General features: G+C 51.6%; 1 long non-coding RNA gene across 1 annotated transcript; it reads left to right on the forward strand.

Annotated features, from left to right (window-relative positions):
• Nucleotides 1–2,861: 2,861 nt before the first annotated feature.
• On the forward strand, nucleotides 2,862–4,558 carry LOC111746512. Its single transcript, XR_002783146.1, has 3 exons — nucleotides 2,862–3,632; nucleotides 4,048–4,206; nucleotides 4,453–4,558. It is a non-coding gene; the product is annotated as an uncharacterized LOC111746512 (long non-coding RNA).
• Nucleotides 4,559–19,682: the final 15,124 nt, after the last annotated feature.

Genomic DNA, 19,682 nt, shown 5'->3' on the forward strand with positions numbered 1-19,682 from the left:
CTTGATCTGAGCACAGAGGTCGCAGTCAGAACCTGTGGCGCCGGCGAGCCGGTGGCCCGCCTCGAAGGGCTAGCCAAGAACACCAGGCTGAGACGAGGGCCGGCTCCACTGCCACCCTCCGCCACGACGGTGACCGCCGGGGAGCAGGGCGAGGGGGCACATCTGCTGCCGAGGGGGGCCCCCCCTCCAGGGCCCCTCGGAGCGGGGAGCAGGGAGCGGGGAGGCGGGACGTGCCCACCCTCGCTTTAGCCACCCCGGGTGGGGCGCACGTACCCTGGTGGGGTGGCTTATTTGCGTCACGCGGGGGTGAGGGGAGCCATCAGAGATTGGAGCCCGAGAGGGAAGGAAGTGGCATCGGTGGTGGCGGCCGCGCTTGCTCCTCGGACCTGCAGCTGCTCCCACCTGCTGTCACTCGCAGAGGCTGCGGTCAGTGCTGCAAGAGGAGCCGTGGGGACAGGGGAGGCGTCTGTGGCCGCTGCGTCCTCATGCGGGGACGTCTCAGCCCCCCGCACTCCACGGCTGAGGAACGGGGCGAGGGGCCCTGGACGCGAACCTGGGGCTGGCGCACTCGAGGCTTCGGGGTTTCTGCCCGCGCGCGTCCCCCGGCAAGCGAAGACGCCGAAGTGCGCTGCCCGCGTGGCCCAGGACACCCGCAGTGCGTCCCGAGCCCCGCAGTGCGTCCCGAGCCCCGCAGCCCGAAAGTCAGACCCAACCCTCGGCCTCGCGGGCCTGCGGCAGAGCGCAGGACGTTGGTCGCCGGAGAGCCTGTGACCGCGAGGCCACGGCGGGCGCCTTTCTCCCCGGCAGCCGCCTCGGGCGGCTCAGGCGCCGCGAGGGGCCCGTCGCTCTCCGGGAAGACACACCCGAGTTTCCCTTCGCTTCGCTTTCTCCGTCGTCTCCAAGCGGTTCCTTTCGTCGCTTCCTCCCGGCTCTCACTTGATGCTTTCGGAAGAACGGGAGCCACGTTCCCAGGAAGAAAGGTGGCGCCCGTTCCCGCCCAGGGCGTCCCCTGATCCGCGGGCGGCGGTTCCGGGGTGTCGCCCGGCACCTGCCCGCGGCCTGAGCTCAGGAGGCTCACGCCCGGAGAAGGAAAAGACCAGGCGGAGCAGGGGGCGCGAGGCGGCAGCGTCAGTGCGGCTGAGACGAAGGGGAGGTCAGGAGGTCAGGAGGTCAGGATGGGCGGTGGGCCCTGAGTGCGCTGCGGGCGGCCTGCCTCGGGAATCAGGCCCGCACCTGCCCCAGGAGCGAGGTGACTCAGCGTTTCCGCTCAGCCTCGTCCAGGCCCACCCAGAGGCCCCGGCGAGGCTGGCAGCTGCTGCGACAGGCCCGTCTCCTTCCGGCCCCTGGCTCATTGTAGGTCTGCGCGGTAAACGCCCTTTTATCTCTTTTGTTAACTTGGGCCAACAGCCCGATTTGGTCAGGCTGCTTTGTGCGGGCACCTTGTCACACAGTAACTAGTCGCCATTATTGGCGGTCACCAGGTGCCGACATGGTGTGAAGAACTGCACTCAGACATCCCTTTTGATGCCCAGAAGCAGAGCACAGGCAGGCATCATCTCCACCTGCAGGTGCCAAAGCTGAGACTTAGAGACGTGAATGAAATTGTCAAGGACCAAGACTGTCACTCAAGCCTTTTACCTAAGTGTCCATGCTCTTAACCTCTACCCTCTGCTGCCCAACGGAGAACACAGAGAGGTCACTGAGCTTAAAAATCGAAAGGGGATCATGCGCAGGAGAAAGTTAAAAGCAAATGGTGGGCCAAGGACACGGTGAGAAGAGAGAGCAGAGGGAGGGAGGCCCACGCCGTGGGCAGAAATTCCAGGTGGTAGAACCGCTGGAACTTTGGCCAGATAAGCTAAGGTCCTACCTAGTGGCTTGTTCGCCTCGTTAAGGTGAATGTGTTTTGTTATCTCCAGTTATTATGCGTTCCACGGATCCACTGTCCGTATTCTGCCAGCCGCCAGGGGACAGCTGTGTCTTCAGTGTCGCCGGAGAGGGATCACTCACAGCATTGCCCCATCTCCTACCCTCCCTGAAAATCTTACTATTAAAGTAACTGGGTAAGTCGTCTTCAGGTCGTTGTTGAAATGTACACGTTGTCCTGTCAAACCCCACTAGGGCAAGGACTTGGTCCTGTTTGCCCCCATGTCCCCAGCTGTGGGAACGTACAAGGAGATCTTGTGTATTGAATCAAGAATGTGTAATTCGATGAATCGAAAGGTGAACAGGAGGCAGAGTGTCCTCCGAAGCCTTTGTTGATTCTTGTCTGGCAGCTGCATTCACTGTGCAAAGCAGAAAACAGAGAGGAATAGGTCACAGGTGACACCTGGGGGAGGGGATGAGGTTGGCTGGAATTAGGGGCGGGACAGTCCAGAGCTTGGGGCTCTGCAGTGGGAGACCCTGGCGAGCTGCGGCTCCTGTCAGTTTCCCAGTCTCGCTTCCTCCTCACCTCAAGGTCACAGTCTCTACGCCGCCCTCCCATCCTTCCCTCGACTCCCAGAGAGTCGTCCTTCCGATGTCGCGAGGCCGAAGCCTCTAGTTCGGGGCCTTCCGCCATTTTGGCCTTACCCTCACCTTGCAGCGAGCATAGGTGTCCTCAGGAGAAGCAAAGCAAACGAAAACCCGATCTGACTGCGATGCTCTTTCTCATCACCCCGTGTCTCTTAAATATTTATAAACGGTCTGCACTTAACCTCGTCCACTTCCCAGTAACTCTTAACCCCTTAAAACCTGGCTTCTGCTTCTACTGCTTTATAAAAATTCTCTCTCTCCTTCCCTCCCTCCTTCCCTCCCTTTCTCTCTCCCTCTCTCTCTCCCTCTCTCCCTCTCTCTCTCTCTCTGTCTCATAGAAAACGGAACAGAACATTTTACACCAGATCTCTGGTGGTGCCTGATATTGCTTTCCCCTTCTTCCCTTTATGAATAAACGCTCTGGACTTTTAGCAGGGCATGTGGATGTCCAACTAGAGACTCCATTTCCCAACCTCCCTTGCAGCTGGGTGTGGACATCGGCCACGAGCTGCAGGCAACTTCCTGCTTCCCTAAAACCAACCGCTTGTTCTGTCCTTCGTCTTTTGTTCTCACTTGGATTAGCAGCAGCTTTGGAAGCTGGTGGGCAAGGTGGCAGGGCTGGCAAGTGGAAGACAGAGTCCTGCTCTGCCAGCCCTAGACTGATCACCTCTGGATTTTACATGAGAGGGAAATAAAAAACACTGTATTTCAGTCATTCGTTTGGGGGTCTCTTTGTTACATTAGCTTACCATGTGCCCTAATAAACTCCTTTGTTTCTTATGTAAAAGGTAACCTGCATTCAGTGTAGAAACCCCGTAACGTAACGATAAGTAGAAAAATGGTACAAGTCCCCCTGGCCCTTCATTTTTCTGGCTGATTATTCTCTGTCGCCTGTGCTCAGCTGCCTTGTCTCTCCCACCTACGATCTTGGGCAAAGCCCAGAACTAAGTTCCCCGCCCTCTCATCTCTCTGTGCTTTGTCACAGAGAGTGACTCATGCAGTGATTGATTTAGTCACTACATTGTCATTCATTCAAAAATGTCTCATGAGGACTTACATTCTGCTAAGTGCTGGGGACACAAAAAGTAATCAGACAAGGAGATCCCAGCCCGGAGAGGCAGGTATAAGCAAGTCCCTCTAACGCGGGGTGCTGGGAGCCTTGGTGGAGCCCTGCCTGTGGGCTGCAGAGGACAGCGCCAGGCCAGCTTGCTGGTGGCGGAGGGGTGGGCGTGGACGAAGGCCTCCAGGAGGAGGTGAGCCTGGGAAAGGGAGGTAGGAAGGAGGAGGGAGGAGGAGAGACGGAGGAGACGCCAGGCCAGGAGGGTAGCCAGGAACATTCGAGTGCTTGCAGGGACCCACAGGCAGCCGGCGTCGGTGCTGGGGGCTTTCCACATGGGGCTTTAATGGGGTGTACTCAACAGAAGCGTGAAATCGTAGCTCTCGCTTTTAGACAGACGGGATTCCGGGTGGTTGGGTGAGGGGTCGCTTTCTGGGAGTCAATTAAAGTGGGGACGGGAACCCGTTCTTTGCGGAAAGAGGCGATGAGGGATGGCTCCAAGGTATTGGCGTGAAGGACGAGGACAGAAATCAGTCTGAGAAACAGGAACTGAAATGGGCTTGACATGGCGACTGAAGAGGAAGAAAGAGGAGGAAGAATTAAAGATAATTCCTGGGGTTTCCAGCTCGGGCGGCTGGGTAAGTGGGGTGACGGGCTCGGTGGCCTCAGCTGTCGCTCGCCCACAAGGTAGGTGACTGTGAAGCCTGACCCCGGGGTCCCCTTGCTGGCACGGGCCGCTCAAAGGCCTGGGAGGGGCCCTCTCGTGCTCTCACACGTGGATGCTTTTTCTCAGAGGGGCCAGGGCCTCGCAAGCTCGCGTGGGCTTCGGACACGCAGAACCTGCAGCCGCCCCCATTCGCTTTCTGTCCATTCGCCTCACACAGGATGAGTCCGTTTTCCCAGACGGAAACATTGCGTCGCGTCGCTCTTCCCTCGAAGGCCACTGTCATCGCGCCAGGGGCCTTTTAGTCACCTCCTCTCTCTCCCATCTCCCAGCAAATGTTTACAGACCTGTCCGTCAGCGAGCAGGGGGTCATCCGTGAACGTGCCGCGTTCGGTCCTCGAAGACGTATCTGCTGGTAGAGCCGCTTCAGGCGCAATGACTGTGTTCAGCTTTCTCGTCCACTGCTAGTTCTTACGCCCGTTATGTCTCTTCCACTTCAAACACCTGTCCCATCTCAGACTCGGCCTTGCAGTGGTGACGGGTGTTCGGGATGTCTTGTACCTACGGAAGCTTCTGGCATAAGCACACATCATTCTTCGTTATGGCCACGGGTACACCCAACACGTGATCACTTTGAAATGCCGTGTTTCATAAAGCTGAGTCAAAGGCAATTTGCACTCTAGAATGTTCACTCTGGGCTGTAAACCTTTGAACGCTGGCTACTCGGTAGTTCCGACATCTGGAATAAAACAGCTGCGTCCTGCAGTCACAGACCCCTGCCCGGACCTTTCTCTCGCCCGGAAGAAGGGTGGTCTTCACTGCCGTTTGCCGCGTCTCTATCGATCGCCGTTTGCTGCACTGCCACCTGATTGGCGAAGTCCGAGCAAGTTCCTGCCACTCTGTGTATGAAAAAGCTGATTTCGCTTCCTAAGCTTCTCCCCCATGATGTCCCTTCTACTTCAACAGATTCTCACTGAGACACACTAAAATGAGACCCATAGTACCAATTTATGATTTTAGCAATCTTAATAAACAAGTGAGTCTCACTGTGTTCTTTTTCCTTTCAGAATAAGACAGGCCTTGCGTCTTTCTATACAAGAACATACTGTGTTCTTGTATAGGCCTCATGTTACAAAAATCGCAGCTTGGTTAAAATTTCCACGAACGATCTTCCAGTTTTTTTTTTTTTCTTGTGAGATGATAACGTATGGAGGAAAAGCTGTTATATAAATAAAATAAAGCTAGAGCATTACCCTTAGGAGACAGAAGACAGTTCTGAGGCATAGCACGCATCCCAGACCAGACCTTGCTCACCTCCCTTCTCAGCTTCTTCGTGCTCCCTCGGCCTCCCCAGCTCTCTGTTGTACGTGGACAGGTACAAATCACAGGTGCGGTGAGCTTGACAGCACCTGCAGAGCCCAAGGGCTTCTCTGGGATAAAGAGATCTGGGTTTTTCCAGCACAATTCTACAGAAGGGGTTATGAGCCAAGGAAAGAAAAAAAATATATATATCATCCTAAGCAACGTGGGACAGACGCAGCCTGGGCAGGTGGAGGATCAGGGAGTCCAGGTTTTTTTTGGGAAAACGTTGCTTCTGCACTATAATTCTCCTGCGGGCCCAAGCCGCGGACCTTCGTGGTGCTTTGGGGATTCGGGGATGAGCGTGTCGGAGCCTGGAGTCAAGCAGATGGGGAAGCGCGTCAGGAGCCCTGAGAGGTGACACGCAGCTGCATGGGGACTGGCCCAGCCGTGCAGGGGGCGGAGCAGGCCCGTGGTCCACGAGGGCCCTCAGCAGCTCCCAGACAGTCAAAGTCGAGTCCCCTTGATGTCACACGTGCACTCTCGTCCTGTGGCCCAGGGGAGACTAGAGGAGTCTTTAACAGAATAAAACCGATGAGCCCTAGGCCAGGAGCGGGGCTCCTTCCCCCCCGCCCCGCCCCCATCCACACACACAGCTGCCTTCCATGTCACCTCCACCGGGGCTGTCCAGGTGGGCAGGGGAGACTGGAAGACATTTTACATAAAGAGAACAAGGAAGATGTCAAAGGCTCCCATCACCTGTTGGAGCGTGGTACCCCCAGAAGTGTCTCTGGGCACTCACGTAGCCAGGTGTCTGAAACAGAGGACTCATGTCGGTCAGTGTCCTGCTCCTCGGCTGATTGACACAGACGCCCGCTGCCCTCCCCAGAGGCCAGTGGGGGTGAAGGGCCATTTCCCAGAGCTCTTCGGGCTCAGCGTTTTACATGATTAATCCCTGAGATGAACGGCGCTGTCAGGTGCATCTATGATGTCTTCCCTCATCCTCTGCTCTCCGCCCTCCCTCCGCCCTCCCTCCGCCCTCCCTCCTTTCCTTCCCGCAGCCCTGGTCCAAGGGAGTTTCCTGCTCATTATTTTTCAAACAGTGTTGCTGCTGCTCCCAGCGCCCTGTGTGCCCTGTGTGCCCTGATGTGACCCACTGTGACCAGTGTCCTATGTGCCCTGCTGTGACCAGTGTCCTTGTGCCCTTCTGTGACCAGAAATCTGCTCCCATGCCAATGGCTTCGTGAGCCTAGTGAGCTTAGGGCTAAGCCTGAGGTTTGCCGCTTAGACCCTTTTGCCTAGAGATGATTATATGAAGACACAGGACATCGTTTTAATCATATGTCCTATTGCGTATTCTGAATTAAGAATCTCAGTACGAGAATGTGCGACCACAGAATCCAAACAGATAACTCAGCCTCACGGCCCCGCCTCCCCGCTCTCCGGTCAGCCGCCCTCCCACCCCTCTCCGATCGAGGAGGAGGAGGACAAGGACACGCGTCGGTCTGGAATGTCGTAAGTGAGGTGGCCCAGCAGCCAGGTTACAGATGAGGTGTCGTCGTTTATTTTTAGACTCAGAGCTGCGCTCTGCCCTCGCTCCTCCCAGTCCTCACATCCACATGGTTCCCCTCCCCGTCCTGCCATAGTCGTGGGAGGGGGGGTGGCATCCGGGGACACAGGACACGCCCGGGCCCTGACCTCGTAATCCGTGTTTCTCGCTCTGTATCCGTGACAAAGGCCATAAGGGCTACGTCGCTCTGCCCAAAAGGTCGGGAGCTGGGAGCTCACAGCCGTGACAGCAGTTTGGGAACTACAGAGGCAAAGAGGCTGCCAGCACCCCGTCTGCCAGCGCCCCGTCTGCCAGCACCCTGTCTGCCAGCACCCCGTCTGCCCACCGACAAGTCTTCAGTCTCCTCTCCATGAACATTCCGGGCACCCAAGGGCCCGGGCCCTTGGAGACCGAGCGCTTCCTCGTTCTCTGCCTCGCGTGGATGTACTTGTTGGGAGATGTTGATCCGTTTGGGTATCTTCCACATCCTAAGTGCTCAGTAAATATTTGCTCAACAAACAAGTGATCCTTGCTGCCGACGATACGTCGTGTTGGAGGTGCAGGCACAGTTCACGGCAGCGGGCGTTCATCTTCGGGCCGGCCAGTTAGCCGTGTCCCATGACTGCTAACTATTTACATGATAAATCCGCGGGCACGGGTGCCCACAGCATTTCTTTCGTTCTGTTTTTTTCATATCCATTTGTTTTCACAATCCAAAATTATGCACCGGGCACTACCACTGTGACTGGCATTTTATATACATTCCTGGTAATTCTCACGATAGTGCCGTAAGGAGTTACCTTCATCTTTCGTTCATTCCTTGGTCTAATCAGCAAGTGCCAGGCTCTGTATGAGATGCAAATGGACACACCGTGAATGGGATAGACAAGATCCTGGCCTTTATGGTGCATAGAAGCTGGGGCTTAGAGAAGTAACCAGTAGTTAGAGGACACACTGAGTGACAAGGTAGGATTTGAATCTGATTCCAAAGCTCACGCTGCCTCTGAATAGCGATGGGTAGAAAGAAGCTTCCACGTGCCGGTCCTTTACAGTTTTGCTCATTGTTGAAGGTTAAGTGACTCGCTCACGATCTCATGCCAGTGGCTGGCTGGGCAGGCCCCAGAGCTGACGCTGCTGTCTCGTAGAGCCAGGCAGACAGAGGTCCACAGCTCCTGCCCTGTAGGAGCTCACGGGACCACAGGCGGAAAGAGCGGCAGAGCATCGCAGTCCCCAGCAGAGCAGAAGAACATGCCAAGAAGGGTGCGCACGGAGCGCTCGGGGCTGAGGAGGGACCTTTAGCCTAAGGGTCCCTGAAAGCAGAGGACAAGGCCAGGTGCTGTGTTTGATGCATCTATGGGGCACCGTCTTTCAAGCCAGGAATGAACAGTTATTCTGAATGAGAACAATGAATAGAAATTAGAATTATTTTACCCCCCCCTTTTTTTCTCAGCAAATGTACTCACTGTATTTGATTAGGTATAGCGCTGTAAGAAATGTTTCCATTTCAGAGATGTTAAATCGTCTAAAAATGTGGACCTTCAAATGAAATAGTTTTTTTCCTTTTTTAAATAAGAGTATATCTTGGTCTCTGTCCAGTGTATTTTAGGTAGAAAAAGCGCTGAAGAGCCACAGTGTATTTCTGCTTTCCCTGGGGCGGCCGTGGATTGTGCAGCGGTGCCCGCCAAGGGGCAGCGAGGTTGGGGCCCGGTCCGCGTTTCCAGGCCAGCACCGCCCCCCACGCGGGCATCCGGGTGCCTTTCACGGCTTGTAAGGGCGAGAGCTGCTCTGCGGGCTGCAGTGGCCCTGGCCCCACTGCCGCAGCAGCCGGGGGAGAAGTCTGTGGGCCGGGACGGGACGGGACGGCACGTTTTCCATTCGTCCGCCGTCCACCCTCAACACCGCAGGGGCTTTTCAGATTCCAAATCGAGTTACAGGTGAACTCAGGAATTAATCAAATCACTGTAAAATCTGTTAGTGAAAAATCGTATTGATTCCGTGTTATTACATAAAGATGAATTGTAATGTGGGGTAAATTTAAATAACCTCAACTGTCAGACATACAACATTTTTGCACGTAATTTCAGGGGTTTCGCAGACCGTCTGAATCCCATTTTTGGACCTCGGATCAGCACACCTGTAATATTATACAGAATGATTCAAAAAGAATCGACAGACGTGATGTGTGTTTATGTGTTTATAACGTTTGTTGATAACAAATATAATAAACAAACCTAATACTTTCCCTATGGCTAGAGCCCCACAGTTTGGTCACCCACGGTCCGGCACGCCCACAACCATATATTTGCTGGTTACCAAAGAGTCCATTCTGCAAGTATCAATTCTTTTCGAGTGACCCGTGTCATCTAACGACTCCCTCTGAGAGGGTTTAAATGCCGACCCGGCACTCCTCGCTGTGGGCGCGCTTATGCCGTGAACGCGTGTTTATTATGGCTCACTCTCCGAGCTGCCTTTGGTAGGCTGGATTCACGGTGCATGGAGCAGCCCCTTACTGGACGGCAGTAATTCTACTGTAAATGTCAGCGGTGACGCATTTCCTCCCCACCACGGCACCCCCCAAAAGTCAGATCCCCCGGCTCTCCTCGTACGGGTCCAGAGCATCTCGGAGGGCTCAGAATCGTCATCGTTCCCAGGATGCTGTGAGCTGCTCCGGGGCTCATGCTCATAGGAAGGGACCATTTCCCGGAACAGTGGGTCACTGTTAGAGGGAGGTGCGGCCCGGTTCCCTCACGAGACCAGCCGGAGTGAGACGTGAATCCGACAAACTGGTTCTCGTCACTAGCCAGAGGCTGTCATCCACTTCCCAGATTGTGCCGCGAAGCTGTCGTGTTGAGTGTTTACTTTTCTGGCCAAATGTCGTCTTTAAGAAACATTTCCTTGGCGTGTTTGCTGAGAGAAGACTGGCTGGGGACTTTGACAGCGAGCCAGATGGGGCAGGTGAGGGGGCGGGGCTGCATCCCTTCACCAGCTGAAAACACCACGTGGTCTCACTGCAGCCGCATCTGTGAGCATCGTCAGCTAATACGAGTTAAAATTGGCCTTCACGGCGATACGTTTATTGGTCAGTTTAGAGGACAGCTCTTCGCGAAGTGGCAATCAACTCACTGATGTGCACATTCGTACTTGAATGTGTCATTACTTTTGAAGAGTTTTATTCCTTTTACTCTCTATCAATGATTTTTCGTTCTGAAGGTATCAAATAGTGACTAATTAAAGGAGAGTGTATTTCCTTACATTTTTCTTTTGTAAAAAAAATGGAAGTGGAAATATTCATTTAAAAAAGACATGTTTTGATCGTGAATGACAGCGGAAAGCACGAAATGCGGTGTGAGGTCACCAGGTTCCAGGCCGAGCGTTGCACTTCACCATCCGGGCAGCAGGGGTGAGTGATGCGGGGCATTTGCGTGTTAGTGACATTCACTAGCCGTGATTCGGTGGGTGGTGGTGTTCCCTGCCTTACACATAGACGGCCCACAAATACTCGTTGATGTTATTCATAGCGAATATTTGCCGCGTAACTCATCCGTGCCAGGCGCGGAGTCGGGTGGTTGGGATGCAGAGATGAACGAGGCAGAGCACCCGTGAGCCGCGTCGGGCCATCGGAGCTTATGGAGAGGCAAGGGGTGCTGTGGGCGCACGGAGGAGGGAGGGCCGGTGTGGCTCCAGGGCGGCCATGAAGCCCGCAGATGCGGAAATGTTATCTCGCCCCGCCTTGTCACAGAATCCAACGAACCGTTTGTCGTGCATTTGCCTGTGTTTCCAGACTGGGGCTGCCCCCCCGCAAAAGGATCCGGAAAGACCGTGGGAAAAGATACTGGATTAGGGGCTTGAAAATGAAAAGAAGTTCACCAGGGTGCAGGAAAGAGCCTGGGAAGACACTCTTGGTGGAAGGAAGTGTCTTTTTGGGGAACTGTGAGTGACCTTGGCCTGCTTAGGAGAAGATGACATGGAATCAGTGGGTAGGAGCCAGGTTTACGAGGCATTCTAAACCATGCTACAGGGTATGGATTTCACATTACAGGCAATCCGGAACCCCTGAAGGGTTATGAGCCCGGCGATAATGTGGTCATTCGATCAAAAAGTGTTTGTGGAATGTCTGCTACTTTTCCGGGCCAGCGCTACATCCTGAGCTACAAAGATGAATTAGATACAAGGATCTCAGAGCCCAGGAAAGAAAAATACAAACAAAAGTTAGTGCAACGGCAGTCATAGATTTCTATAATAATAATAATAATAATAATAATAATAATAATAAATAATAAATAATAATAGCAGCTCACCTTGTGCAGGGCACACGCTAAGTGCTAACATGATTGTCTTATTTAATTATCCCAATAATGCCAAGAAGCACTACTGAGTAGTGCCATTTTACACAAGAGGAAACTGAAGCACAAAAACCCAGTAACTTGCCTCTGTCATGGCGGAGCCAGGGTTGAAATCCTAATAGTCAAACTCTAGAAAATGCACTTTTTACCACGAATGGCTGTGCTGCTTCCCCATGATAGAGATCTCTCCGAAGCACTAGGCCACGTTGCCGAGGACACACCTTTCTGCAGAGACTGAGGCCAGGTCTGGACCGTCTTCTGGAGACAGCGATGGAGTTCGCCTTAAGGAAGACCACTCTGGCACCTTGGAGCTGGGCAAGGCTAGAAGTCAAGAGGTGAGGTAAGGGGCTGAGTGATGGTAGCACCGACAGGAATGGCGGGGAGGAAAGGGTCCTCTTTTGCATCTTTGATGTGAAATGGTTAAGCGTGTGGGTAAGGTTGGTTTCTGACTTGGATGTCAAGGGGACAGTAGAGCTGTGAACCGTGATGCCTCATGCAAAGGAAAACCAGGAGCAGTGAGGTTGGGGTGTTGTAGCTACGTTTTTAATTCGTTGAATTTGAGGCGTCTGTGGGACAGTGTGTGTCAGTAAAAGTCAGTGATTGGATATAGGGTTCTGGCGTGTAGGAGAAATATCAAAGCTCGAGACTGCATCAAGTGTCATCTTTGAAGATTTAAAAACTAACGCATTAGTTAAATGATGATAGCTCTCTAAATGTCAAATCCTAACTATTGGTTCCATCCAAAAAAAAAAATGGGTCAAATATAACAAATGGACAACACCACAAGAAAGCAAACAGTGAAGCTGGCAAAATGTACTACCTCGCTTTAAAGAAAACATGTGGGCAGGTGTTGTAGCTTACAGGGCTGAGGAGAAGTGTTGTGCCCTGTGCATGCCTTTGGGGGTGGATACGGGGGGTTGAGGGGTGTGGATCAAGGTAGGAGGGGAGACCTTGGGAGAACAAGGTAGAGAAAGAACATTTCTAAATACCCAGCCTAAGCACAGGAATAGCACAAAGAAAGTCGTTGGCTCACTTCCTATTTTAAGAGTTCCTTGATTAGCCTGGGGCTTCTTAAAGTGCCTCCTAAGAAACGGAACTAGAAAACAAAGGCGAAGTTGTTTCAATGGAGGCATAAATGGAAATAATTTGAGACTAGAAGCTACCTCTTTTAAACAGGAGACTGGGCTATGGAAATCAAGCCGACAAATAAATGACTTTCAAAGAAATAGCAGTCATGACCTCTACGTGTAGAATCAAATTAACCCTCTTTCCGTGTGGGTAGAGTACATCTTATTCTCTCGGTCTTTGGAACATGGAGACGGCACCGTTGCTCGACCATCCGCTGCCATTGTTTAGAAGAGAAACCGCCATTCGTGAGACAGGGACTGAGCGGCACCGGGGGCGCTATGAACAGGAAAACCGATTCTTACCATTGAGAGACGTTTCAGTTATCAAGACTCTGACGCCAGCTGACAACAATGACAAATAACCCACCCGATCAGGGACCATTAAGGGAAACGAAAACTCTGAGGTAGGAACGCCGAAGATGGAGAAAGAGAAGGAGACTGAAGAAAAAGCCCACAGACGCCCGCAGACGGTAAGAGCAGGCGTGGGAGAAACAGGAGCCTCCCAATGAAGAGTGGAAACAGGTGTCCTTGGACGGCGTGAGGGGCCAGGGCGCCGTGTCGGGAGAGCCTGCACACAAACGGCAGGTGCCGGTGACAGGTTTCAAAGACGTCTTCCTCCTTGGAACTGACGGGACTTGTAGGGCCGCAGGGGAAGAGTGGGGGGATGATCTTCACTCGGCTCACTGTCAAACACATATAAGTAAGAACGTTCGAACTTGCCAAGTGCCACCATCGTTTGAAAGAGATTGTTAACTATAACAGTATCAGTTAGGGTGCTTTCCGCCCCAAGTCACAGACATCTCTGGTTAAAACCGACTTAAATATTCAGGGCCTTTATTATTTCACGTAACGAGCAGTCTAGAGGTGGTTGGTGGTGCCAGTTGGTTAATTATGTGACTCAGAAATTCTCACCCAGCTCCTTTAATCCTGCTCTCTTGCATCCCTGGAATGTCAGCTTCCATTACCCTCACGCTCACATCCAGAGACGGAAAGAGACCATCTCTTCATTCGTTTTCCTCTCAAGAAGAAGACATCTTTTTGGAAACCCCCTCAACAACGACACCTCATTGGCTAGAATTGTGTCACGTGTCCAAGACAAAACCAACTTCCTAAGAGGAAGCAACCATGGGATCGATCATGACCCAACCCCTGGAGCTGAGGCTGGGCCCAGCCTTCCGTGAAGCACGTGGCCCCTCACAGCAGGCTGGAAATCTGCGCAAAGCTGGGGTTCTGTCAGTGAGGAGGTGGGAGCTTCAGAGGGGTCTGGGGTGGGCACTCGACGGTGTTTGTTATTTTAACTACAAAAGCCTTTCTTCCGTGGAATGAAAAAATATTTACTAAATGTATCTTATTAAGACATTTTTCAGCCTTTCAGCAATGCGTCCAATGGCCAGTTTTCTCTCTGATTTTTAATAAAATGATTATGATTTTAGAACTATTTAATATAAACATTTCAATGTGATCAACATGGTATGGTCAGTTCAGTCTGGCTTAGGTTTTTAAAGTGTCTGTCGGAATTCTTTTGGCCGGGATGGTTCACAATAAACGTCAGCGATGATGAATGAAATCTGGCAGTTCGCTCGTTCTCTATAATTTAGAAACATGCTAACATGCCTTCCGAGTATTGGAGAATCTGTTCTACTTCCTACCGCCTTTCATGGAGGAGTAAAAGATGGGCTTCTCAAGTCCCATTTGCAGTTTCCTGAGTCTCCAGCAGATACGAGAATCAAGATTACAGGGGAGGGCCGACAAGAAATTATCAGTTACTCTGGCTTGTGAGAGATAGAAACTGGCTAGACCGAACTTAAGCGTAAAGAAAGGGCATATTGTTAGAGTTCAGGGGGGCCTCTCGGAACCCCGAGGCAGGGCTTCAGCTGAGTCTGAGGAGGTTCTGCTCCCTAGAGCCGCGACAGTTCTGCCCTCGTCTCTGCTTCTCTCCACGGTCCTGCCTCATCGTTGCCTCTCTGCAAACTGGCTGTCTTGCTTTTTCACGTCTGCGGTGGGCAGATGATATCCGCTCTTTATCCTTTGACATTACATCTCCTTTGCTCAGTAGGTGGTTCAGACTCTGAATGTCTCTCAGTTCTAATTCTAGATTCCCAGGGGAGAGACTCTGTTTTACAAATGAGTAAACTCCGGCTTAGATTAAGTGTCCTCAAGGTCACCCAATGAGGAAGTGGTAGAGGCCTTTTGAGTGGAGGTCTGTCTGCATCTAAAACCTGGTGACGGTCCAACGGAATGCGTGGCACCTGATGAGATTTCTGGAGCAATGCCGGATGCCTTGGTGACGTAGTCCCGTCTTGTCCCTGATGTGGGCTTGTTATGGCTCCACCTCTCATCCACTCCAGCAGCTCCCAGCCGAAAGATCTGCCCTCGCTGGCTGACGTCTAAAATCCCATCAATCCCTTCTTTGGCTTGACACCAGAGTCAGAGTCATATCATGTCATTGCAGAGTGCCTTATGGGTTGCAAAGACCTTCACGTAATGATCTCATTTTATTTTTATGACCCAGTCCAGTGACAAAGTAGGGCAGGGGTCATTTACTCCCTCTTACAGATAAGGAAACAGGCTCACAGAGGCAAGGCGACTCGCTCCAGACGAGAGGACTGGACTCCCTCGGGAGCTGTGCGCTAGTTACTTAGGGGGCACATGAGCACCTCCTTAGTCACATCCCAGGGGGACACAAAGAGGATCATGTCCACGTGGCCTGAGAGGGCAGGATGGCCATGGGCTACTTGGTGCTGGACTTTCTTGCTAGACACCTGTCCTCATTCATCTTTTAGTTCTCAGGTCTTAGAAAAGTAATTGGCACATAGCAGAACATGATGTTTGTTGAAGGAATAGAGAGCTTTTCTAAAAATCATAACTATCCAATACTGGAATGATCTGCCTTGAAAACCTGTGTTATTCCTCGCGCCGGCAGAGTTTAAGAACAGGCAGATGAATACCTGCGTGCCGGTATTAAAGGCTGACTGTGTGCGGGCACTGGACTGAGTGCTCTGCATGGGTTATTTCATGTATTCCTGACTCGGGTTGTAGGACGTAGGGTAGAAGGGTTGGTAAAGAACAAGCCGATTTTGATTATGTTTGGCATGACGTGTCAGAGGACATCCAGACGAAAAAGTCCAATGAGAGTCTCTGTCTTCGAAGAAAAGAGAATCCACACGTGTGCTGTCGCCACGAGATGCGTTCCCACCACAATCCGCCCTAAACCTCGCTGTCCGGCGGTGCGTGTTGTGGTGCGTATGGCTGACAGTGCTCCGGGAGTACAGCCTCGTGCTGTGTGATCGGTAATAGCGACGCTTCGTGAGATCAGCAACATGCTCTTTTTAGAAGGCAGGACATTACTCTGATTGTCTTTTATTTGTCAGAAATTCCATCAGAGAAAGTGCATGCAATTTCAAAACTGGAAGCCACAAAGAACTGTCTCCTAACAAAAAGAAAAAGGCAAGCAAAATGTAGTTTAAGGCTTAAGGAATGATAACTACATGTGCCACCGTATCCTTTCTTAGAAGAGAAACAAACCAACAGGGATCTGAAATTTAGCATGTTGCATTATCACCATTCCCGGCAATAAAACGAAACTTGCAAACATATTAAGAAAGCAAAGTAACCTAAAACATAACAAGCGGTAATCCATTTTTAATTATTTGATTGAATAACATTCCTATTCGATAATACAATTCTGCTACAGCCTTAGAAATATCAGAGAATTTTAATCTAAATCTGCCAAACAATCATCAGGCAGTCAACACCACTAGGGGTCAAGGGACACTAAAAAAAGGGGGGACAAGGTAAGCTTTTACCCAGACGGACCTGTCCTAGCAGGACTGTTTACATAACCCACGGCTCCTGGGAACAAGCAGCCATGTTCCACGCACTCAAGGTCAGCCAGGGACAACCTTACAGTCAGATGGGCCTGGGTTTTAGTCACAGACTCACTGTTTACCAACACTGTGACCTTGGGGAAGTTGCAAAACTGCTCTGAGCCCATTTCTCCATCCCAGAGTGATAAGACTAATCTTTCTTTCATGGGGCTGTTGTAAGAAGTGCATGACACGTGTGGAAAAAACCTACAATTAAGTGTTCTTAATGCACACACACAGGCACACACGCAGGGAAGAGGATGGGAGGAAACTGTTGGAGGTGATGGGTCTGCTGATGGCATCGATCGTGGTGATGGTTTCACAGGTGTATACTTATCTCCAAACTCATCGAGTTGTACACATTTAACATGTCCAGCTCTTCGTGTGTCAATCATATCTCAAAAAAGTGGTTAAAAAAAAAGGAAACAGAACAACCTAGAACAGTGCCAGTGAAAGAGGAAGCTTTTGATAATTCTCGTCCCTCCCCCAGCCCTAGTTTCTTTGCCTTTAAGAAAACTGCTCATAGAGAGAAAATTCACTCCCTCGTTGAATTAAACAGTTACTGTCTAGCAGAGCCTTGACGGGCAGGTGTACAGGTTGCTCCCTGCCGCGGGGAGGGGTGGGGGAATCCCAGCCCATTGCCACTCGTCAGGCTCCTGCCCGGCCTCTTTCTACTTTGCATGTGCTCATAAAGCCTGGCATCTGATTCAGAGATGACGAACTTAGGCTTTGCTCACTTTGTGTCAGATGGAGAAATGGGCAGGTAATCGAGAATGACAGTATATATAAATGATGCTGTCCTAGGCAAGACGCTATAGGAACACGGGAGAGAGACATTTAAATCAGATGGGGCGAGGAATGAGGGGTGGGGTGTTCGGGGTCTGACGTGGGGGACCTGGTGGAGAAGGGCGTTACAGGCAGAGCAGCGACATTCACTTTTTACTGCTTCATTCATTCACTAAACATGAACTGAATATCTGCCGTGTTCCAGTACTGAAGATACAGCGGTGAACAAAACGAAATTTCCTTTCTCATAATTCTAACATTCTAGTAGGGCAGAAACAAGAACAATTGAACGAGAGAATTCTTAGGTAGTGAGGTGTGCTTTAGGAGAATAACATAGGCCGGCGGTGGTGCTGGGCGGGGTAAGGGGCTACATGAGAATGGAGAGTGTGGGCCGCCTCCTCAGGGACGTGGCCTTTAAACTGAGACCTGAAAGGCAGTTGTGGGAAGCTCAGGAGATGATCGTGTCAGGCAGAGGGAGGAGCTGTTATAAAGTCTTAAGCGGGGAATGAACTTTGTATTTTGACTTGGCAAAGGGGACTGATGTGCCTGAAGCGTAGCAGGTGAGAAGGGGCCGGGAGATGCGGTGGAGAGACAGGCGGGCACCCAACTCGCGCGAGGCCCAGGAGGCCGGCCGTGGTGAAGGCGGAGACCTTCTGGGAGTTCCGTGTGGCAGGAGGAAAGAGACTGTGCTGTCGGGTGATGAGAGGGCAGTTGGGAGACGAGAAGGAAGCCGATTATGACAAGTCGTAAACAGAGGGTCTGGGAGACACTGACTTCTGCTGACTGCTCTGCCAAGAACCTCGAGGAAGCCGCGACGACAGTCATTCGAAGAAACCCTTTCACGTTTATGTCTTCAGAGAGGTTTGACCGCCACGTCTTATTCGTGTTACCTGTCCTTGAACCCAAGTCCTCAATGTACAGACCCCAGGAGAGGTTAGAACTCTTCTCCTGTGTGTCCACAAATTCGGATTAATGGAAAATTTTATTTTTGCAAGATCTGAAGGCATTGTCCCCGATGGCGCTGTCAGGTGGGATGTTAAACCGAGGAGGATACATCTTCCTATGAGCACGAGGTCAAGCCAGTCACGAATGTGTGATATCTGAGCATGGACGCGCTTTGCCTCATAGCACACGAGGCACACGCTGCTGCTCGCCTACCTCACAGCCATGATCTCCCCTTCATGTTTAGCAACAGAACATCGAAGGTGATGATCGGTGAGCCCAACTAAAAACATTTGTCTTCTCGATTCCATTGTGGCTGGGGATCATCACGGGACAAAAGCCTGGCCAGTGCGATGTAGGCAGATTCCTGGGGAAGGTGTTCTTTTCCAGATAAAAAGGCGAGGCCTGGCTGGGAGGACTCTTTGTCCTGTCCCCCTTTCCTCCTGGTATTTCTCGTTATCTGCTGACTCACTTGTTGTTGGGAGTCTTCTCATTTCTTCAAATATGTCGTGAAGCCAATATGTTGCGTCATGGACCCATCTAATTAAGTCTATGGCTAAAGCCTTCTAGTGTCTGTACTGATCTGGAGTTAAACTGTAGACATAAAAATACAGTAAGATGCTTTCGTCAAAAGTACCTCTCAGAGTGAAAATAATGTAATGTCGCTCTCTTTCCATGACCTAGAAACATCTAGTCAACAAGTATTTCTCAAACATCCATTTAACATATATCTACTATAATTACAAAGATAATAATACTTCTTTATGTGCCGTGACGGGTTCTTATTCTTGGAGAGCCGACAATGTCATGAGATGACAGATGTGTTTACAAACCGGTACGTGTGTGATGTGGTAGGCCATGGCACTGCCTGCCCACGACAAGCCTCTAAGCAGCATGAAGGGCGCAGATGAAGAGAGTGAAGCCCAAATGCAGCCAAAACGCACGGTTCAAGGCCCAGAGCCTGGACTGTGAGCCTGGGTGATGCGGCTCACGGAGTGTCAGAATTATCACCTAACGTACTTCAGGGTGACAAAGAGCCCAGGGTTATAAAAAGTATCACTCTGCACTTCTCCGGCCTGTGGTCATCTCATTCAGCGTGAGCTAGGCCACCGGGCATCCGAAGGGCTGTCCAAGGGAATCAACCAGCCGAGTCCACCCACCTCATCCATATCTAGTTTACCTGCTCTGTGCAGTTGACCTGCCCTTTGAATAGCACCTTTGAACAGGTCACATGGCCTGCAGGGATGTAATTAGTGCCAGGAGAGCATTACGAAGAGTTTTAAGATTTGTGAGGAAGAAGCCATTCTTGTTGCAGGCTTCCTGGAGGAGGTGGCGTTTCAGCTAGATCTTGAAAGATGGATAACATTTTGTAAGGTGAAGATGGGAGGAAGGACTCTACAAGAACATGGGACGACGTGAGTGGTAGAATGGAGGGGGGCAGCAGAGCTGTGTCCTGGGAAAGAGCAGTGCAGAGGGGCTGGGGGGCAGGTGTGCCCAGGGCAGCAGTTAAGTTGCGGCTGGAAAGGGAGTCCCAGCCC

The sequence above is a fragment of the Pteropus vampyrus genome, unplaced genomic scaffold (genome assembly GCF_000151845.1).
Source record: "Pteropus vampyrus isolate Shadow unplaced genomic scaffold, Pvam_2.0 Scaffold192, whole genome shotgun sequence".
NCBI lineage: Eukaryota > Metazoa > Chordata > Mammalia > Chiroptera > Pteropodidae > Pteropus > Pteropus vampyrus.